Here is a 7,203-nt window from a genome sequence, read left to right as displayed (position 1 = left end):
TCTCTTCTAGGCACTCACTTCTTAATGTTGTATGTCTGGTTCCTGGACACACGTGAGCTTATGACTTCAGATCAAGTCATTGTCCCTTCTGGCTCTAATATCATTTGAATAAGTTACATAGTGCTGGATACTAGAAAAAGCCAGGATAAAACTTTGTAAATGTCTTCAGTAGGCAGTTACTTTTGGACAATGTTTGGATTGTTAGTAGTGTCTTGGCACGGTAAATGAGAGCAAATTAAAAAATTTAGCAGCCTGATGACCAGGGGGCAAGCTCGTAGTGTATACCCTTTGGTTGGTTGAGGATGCATGGAGAGGATTGTAACCATAGCAATGAAATGATGTACGATAGGATGAATGTAAAATTAATGTTCTCCCATGTCAACTATCACATAATCCACAATAAAATATTAAAAAAAAAAAATTTAGCAGCCTGTTGGAAAGGTCTGAGCTCATCTTGTCTGTGTGTGCAGAAATTTAGTATCAAGACAGATATTGCAGTGATGCTTGTAACTTCTTTTGAAATACACAACCCTTTCTTTCCCCAAAGAAAGACGAGTAGGAAAATAGAAATTAAATAAAGCCAGTGCAAGCATAGCAAAATGATAACAAGTCCTGGTGTGGTGCTGTAGGATAAGCACTTGACTACAAGGGCATTTTGAACAGCAACATTGATGGTTCAAACCCACCAGCTGCTCCTTGGAAACCCTATACAGGGTGGCTCTGAGTTGGAACTTACTCAATAGCACTTAACAACATAGAATCGAATCAGAGAGGAGGGAGTATACAACAGGACTTCAAAATGTTCATGGAAAAATGAATTTAAAAGATAATGGAATTTTTCCAAGAATGTTTTTAAATCCCCATATATGTTGTTGTTATGTGCCAGCAAGTCAGTTCCAACTGAGTGACCCTGTAGAGGGTTTCTGAAGAGTGGCTGCTGGGTTTGAACAGCTAACCTTGCAGTTAGCAATCCAGTGCTTATCCTATACCACACCGGGACTCCACCCCCTCACATATACTAATGTTCAAATTCATGCCTTAAATTTTTCAGAAAAAAAATGAGGTGTGTGTAAGTGTCAAATAGATTGAATAAATGGAACTGAGAATTTTAATAGAATACTCCATTTTCTATATTTTTAACCAATGCATGCCTACAGCCTCTATTTGGCCACTAAATGTAATATCAGCTATACTTTTTCTCCTCTGAGTATAAATACCTTTATTATTTTTTTCTCTTGTAAAAAACAGCAATGCCTACGATGATAATTTTTTTCAGAATATAGAGAAAAAAAAACTGAACAATTAAAAATACCACCATCAGAAGAAAAATACTATTAATATTTGGTAAATATTTTTCTAGAGATATCATTTTACTGTTGCTTAGTACTGTTGAATGGGTTCCGAGTCATAGTAACCCTATATAGTGTTTCTGAGGCTGTAAATCTTTACAGGAGCAGAAAGTCTCATCTCCCTCCCATAGAGCAGCTAGAGGGCTCAAACTGCTGACCTTGCAGTTCATAGTACAGTGCTTATCCTACAGAGCCACCATGCTCCGCAGACATATCACTGGTCAGAGTATAAGACCTTTTCATATCTGCATTTTTTACCTGAGGTTGACCTATTTCTCTTCCATTTTCCCTGAGACCTTCCTATTTTCCCCTCCTTTAACTTTTGGCTCTAACTTTACTCCTTCATGAAACCTACTTCTGCCTCTCACCTTACTCTAGTAAACCCCCTGATTTTACCATCAGCATTTCTCTTGTCAATGCCTTGAAATCTTTGTCAAGCATCTGTAATATACAAAATGCAGTATAGTATTGTCCTGAATTAAATTGAGGTTCAAATCATCTTTCAAACGTTGAATTTTAGGGAATAAGGAATAATGTAACAACAATGGCACAGGACCGGGTGGTGTTTTGTTCTGTTGTACACAGGGCTGCTTTGGGTCCAAACAACTCAACAGCTCCTAACAACAATAACAAATATTCTACTAAGTACTCCTATATGTCAGACCACCACCTACCTATCAGGTTGTCATACTGTGGTGGCTTGTATGTTCCTGTGACGTTGGAATGTATGCCACCTATATTTTAAGTACTACCAGTCCCCCATGGTGGACAGGTTTCAACTGAGCTTCCTGACTAAGCCAGACTAGGAAGAAGGAAAGGCTGACCTCTTCTGAAAGGTTAGCCACTGAAAACATTATTAATAGCTACTGAACATTGTCTGATATGATGCTATAATATGAGTCCCTCAGGTTGTTGGTGTTGTTAAGTGCTGTTGAGTTGGTTCTGACTAATAGCGATCCTGTATAGAGTTTCTGAGGAGCAGCTGGTAAGTTTCAATCACCAGTCTGGCAGTTCAAATGACTTTGTAGTCCAGCACCTTATCCTGTAGCACCATACCCCTCAGGTTAGAAGTCACTTAAAATAAGAAGCAACTGCCACCTGGAGAAGAGCTGCCACCTCCAAATCGAGTTGACATTGTTTTTAAGTGCTGTGGAGTTGGTTCTGACTCATAGCCACTCTATCTAGGCTTTCCAAGGATTGGTGAGCTTAAACCACTGACCTTGTGGTTTAAACTGACTTTGCAGCCCAGCACATTAGCCCACAGCGCCACACCAGGACTCCGAGTTGACATTAATAACATGGACAGAGAAAAGCTTTTGGGATCTTCATTTGCTGATGGGGCACAACTCAAAATCAGAAGAAACAGCTGCAAACATCCATTAATAATCAGAATGATTCTAGAAAAAAATGTAAGTCATCAAAAAATGAAATGGAACACATGAAGATTGATATCCTAGGTGAACTTGGTGCCCTGAGGTGACATGGACTAGTATTGGCCATTTTAAATCATATAATCCTCTGATTTTCTATGCTAGGAACAGAAAATTAAAGAGGAATGGCATCATGTTCATCATCAAAAAAAAGCATTTCAAGATCGATCTTGAAGTGAAGTGCAGTGATGGGATAATATCGACATGCCTACATGGCAGACAACTTAATGCCACAATTTTTCGAATGTACACACCAACCACCAATGTCAATGATGACAAAAAGCAATTGAGATGCATTGATAATTGTGGGTGATTAGAATTCAAAGTTGGGAACAAAGGAGGACCAGTAGTTGTGAAATAGGGCCTGGGTGATAGATATGATGCTGGAGATCCTATGACAGAATTTTGCAGGACCAGTGACTTATTCATTACAAGTACATTTTTCAGCAACATAAATAGCAACTATATACAGGGACCTCCCCAGAAGGAATAAATTGGGGTCACACTGGCTAACATGTAGGAATAGATGATGGATAAGCCCTATATCATCAACCAAAACAATTCCAGGGGCTAACTATGGAACAGATCATCAATAGCTAATATGCAAATTCAGGTTGAAGCTAAAGAAAATAAAAACAAGTCCATGAAAGCCAAAATATCACCTTGAGTATATACCATTGGATTTTAGAGACCATCTCAAGAACTGATTTGATGCATTATACACTAATGACTACAGACCAGAGGAGTTATAATATCAAGAACCTTACACATGAAGAAAGCAAAAGGTCATTTAAAAGACAGGCAAGAAAGAAAAGACCAATATGGATGTTAGAAGAGACTCCTATACTTGCTCTTGAAAATAGAAAGCCTAAAACATTTGGGAGAAACAATGAAATAAACAAGCTGAACAGAAATTTTCAAAGGCAACTTGAGAAGAAAAGTCAAGTATCATATTAAAACATGCAAAAACTAGAAGTTAGAAAACCAAGAGAAGAATATACAAGCTTCTGGTGGCAATATTGAATTCTCTGGACAAAATATTAAAGAATGCAGGAAGTTTCAAAATAAGAAGGAAGGAATATAGAGTCAAATTACCAAAAAGAATTGGTTGATGATGGTGTGGTGGTGTGCCATGGAATCGGTTCTGACTCACAGCAACCCTGCATAGGATTTCTGAGGCTGTAAATCTTCACAGGAGAAGTAGCATATGATAAAGAATTGATGGTATTGGAAAAGTCCAAGTTGCACTGAAGGCATTGGCAAAAGAAAACTAGGAACTGACAGAATGCAAACTGAAATATTTCAACAAACTGATGCAGCACTGGAGAGTCATACTGATTTATGCCAAGAAATTTGGAAGACAGCTACCTAGCCAACTAATCGTAGATGTCTATACTGTGCCCATTCCAAAGTAAGGTGATTCAATGGAATGCAGAAATTATTGGACAACATCATTAACAGCATATGCAAATAAAATTTTGCTGAAGATAAATCAAAAACAGTTGCACAGTGGTACATAGACAGGGAGCTGCCAGAGATGCAAGCTGGATTTGGAAAAGGATGTGGAATGAGGGATATCATTGTTGACATCAGATGGATCTTGGCTGAGAGCAGAGAATACTAGAAAGACGTTTACTTGTGCTTTATTGACAATGCAAATAAATAATAGTAAACTATGGATAACATACCAAAATGTGAATCACATCATTACAAACTATGGATTATAACAAATAGTGGGTAGCATTGTGAGGAATGAGTTGTTGTTGTTGTTGTTAGGTGCCATAGAGTCGGTACTGACCCTTAGCGACCTTATACACAGCAAAACGAAACACTGCCCGATCCTGGGCCAACTTCACTTTTGTTGTCACGCTTGAGTCCATCGATTCTGCCACTTAGCCAATCCATCTCGTTGAGGGTCTTCCTCTTTTTCTCTGACCCTCCTCCTTACCAAACATGATGTTCTTCTCCAGTGACTGGTCCTTCCTGACAATATGTCCCATCCTGGCCTCCAAGGAGCACTCTGGCTGCACTTCTTCCAAAACACATCTATTGGTTTTTTTGGCAGCCCATGGTACTTTCAATATTCTCTAACACCATAAATCAAAAGCATCAATTCTTCTATGGTCTTCCTTATTCACTGTCCAGCTTTTACATGCATTGAGATGTAATCCATACTGAAGGCTGTGCTCATTGATCTTCATCAGTAAATGTTTTAAGTCCTCTTCACTTTCAGCAAGCAAGGTTGTATCAACTGTATATTGCAGATTGTTAATGAGTCTTCCTCCAATTCTGATGCCATGTTTTTCTTCATAGAACCCAGCTTCTCGGATTATTTGGTCAGCATACATGTTGAATAAGTATGGTGAAAAAATACAACCCTCTCGCATATCTATTTTAATTTTAAACATTCAGTGTTCCCATGTTCTGTTTGAACAACTGTTGCTTGGTCCAGGTACAGATTCCTCTTATGAACACCATTAAGTGTTCTGGAATACTCATATTGTTGTTTTTAGCTTGTCATGACCCACACAATCAAAAGCCTTTGCATAGTCAATAAAACACAGGTAAACATCTTTCTGGTATTCTCTGCTTTCAGCCAAGATCCATCAGACACCAGCAATGATATCCCTCGTTCCAAAGCCTCTTCTGAACCCGGCTTGAACCTCTGGAAGTTCTCTGTCAATATATGCTTGCAGCCATTTCTGTATTATCTTTAGCAAAACTTTACTCACATGGGATATCAAAGAGATTGCCCAGTGATTTCCACATTCCATTGGGTGTCCTCTCTTTGGAATGAACACAAATATGGATTTTTTTTTCCAATCAGTTGGCCAAATTGTTGTCTTCCAAATTTCTTGGCAGAGATGAGTGAGTGCCTCCTGTGCTGCCTCACTTTCTTGAAAGATTTCAATATTTATTCCATCAATTCCTGGTGCCTTGTTCTTTGCCAATTCCTTCAATGCACTTTGGACTTCCTCCCTAAGTATCATTGGTTCTTGATCATATGCGACCTCTTGAAATGGTTGAACAGCAACCATTTCCTTTTGGTACAGTGCCTCTGTGTATTCTTTCCATCTTCTCTTGATGCTCTCTGCAAGAAAAACTCCAAGTTTTTGCATGTTGTTTAATGGGTTTTCCACAACAATTCATTGTGTTTCTGAGCAAACTGTACATAGATCAAGAGGCAGTCCTTAGAACAGAAAAAAGAGGATACTGAATGGTTTAAAATCAGGAAAATTATGTGCTAGGGTTGTATCCTTCCACCCTACTTATTCAATCTGTATGTATTTGCTATTAAGTGCCATCAAGTCACTTCCGATTCACAGCGATCCTGTATCATTTTCTGAGCACTCCTTAGAGCCTTTAGATTTTATGTTTATATATTATGCTTTTAAGGAACCCTGGTAGCATAGTGGGTTATAAAAAAGTCAACAGTTCGAATCTCCTAACAGCTCTGCAGGAGAAAGATGAGGCTTTCTGTTCCCGTAAAGATTAGCAGCCTCAGAAACCCTATACAAGGGCAGCTATGAGTGGGAGCCAACTCCATGGCATACAGCTACCACCACCACCATCTTGTGTTATAATTACATCATGAGTTTTTACCAATTAAGGCAAGGTTTCCTCATTCCTTATAACATTGCTTCTCTTATAGTACTTGCTGAATTCCTTATTCATGTATTTCTCTAAGTAAATTTTATAGTAGTTTAAGGACTTTAAAATTTTTTCCAGTTGTGATTCTGTGATTCAGATTTTTTTGAAAAATGAATTCACTGTATTCTAACACTCGTTTTTGTATGACTTTGTATAGTGTTCATTTCCTTTTCACACCTGGCATTTTAGAAATTTTCCACCCTACACCTTGTCTGGATGACTTTGCAGGTCAGGGGCATGAACTGGCTGATGACTAGAGAACACTGAGCCACTCAGACAGAGGATAGTCACCCCAGTAAACCTAACAGTAGGTGCCTTTGATTCAGCTCCAAATGAGTCAAACCTTGTCCAGTCCTCTGTCATCTTCCAGATTGTTGGTATCTTTGAGTCCATTGTGCAGCTGTAGAAAAACTTTAGCTCCAGTTCCAATTGTTTTACAGTGTAACCTAGTGAACCAATTGATCTCAGGGGACATGTTGATAATGTTGTTGCTGTTGTCATTCCCTTTCAATTTTCTTTCTTCTCTTTTTAAATATTTTATTGTTATTAGGTTCCCAATTAACAATTTCCATTCAAATTGTTCAGTGACATTAGTTACAGTTTCCACATTGTGTCAGCGTTCTCATTACATCCATTGTGGTTGTTCCATTTCCAGCAATCTGGTTTCTCTACAACCCCTCCCCCCCATCCATCTTTGCTTTAGAGTAATGTTTAACCATACAGATCTCGTGTAAATGAGTATTATTAAGGAGCACAGTACTTGAGGGTGACAT

The sequence above is a fragment of the Chrysochloris asiatica genome, unplaced genomic scaffold (genome assembly GCF_000296735.1).
Source record: "Chrysochloris asiatica unplaced genomic scaffold, ChrAsi1.0 scaffold00293, whole genome shotgun sequence".
Classification (NCBI taxonomy): Eukaryota; Metazoa; Chordata; class Mammalia; order Afrosoricida; family Chrysochloridae; genus Chrysochloris; species Chrysochloris asiatica.
The sequence above is the reverse complement of the archived record's forward strand: the minus strand, read 5'-3'. Positions refer to the sequence as shown.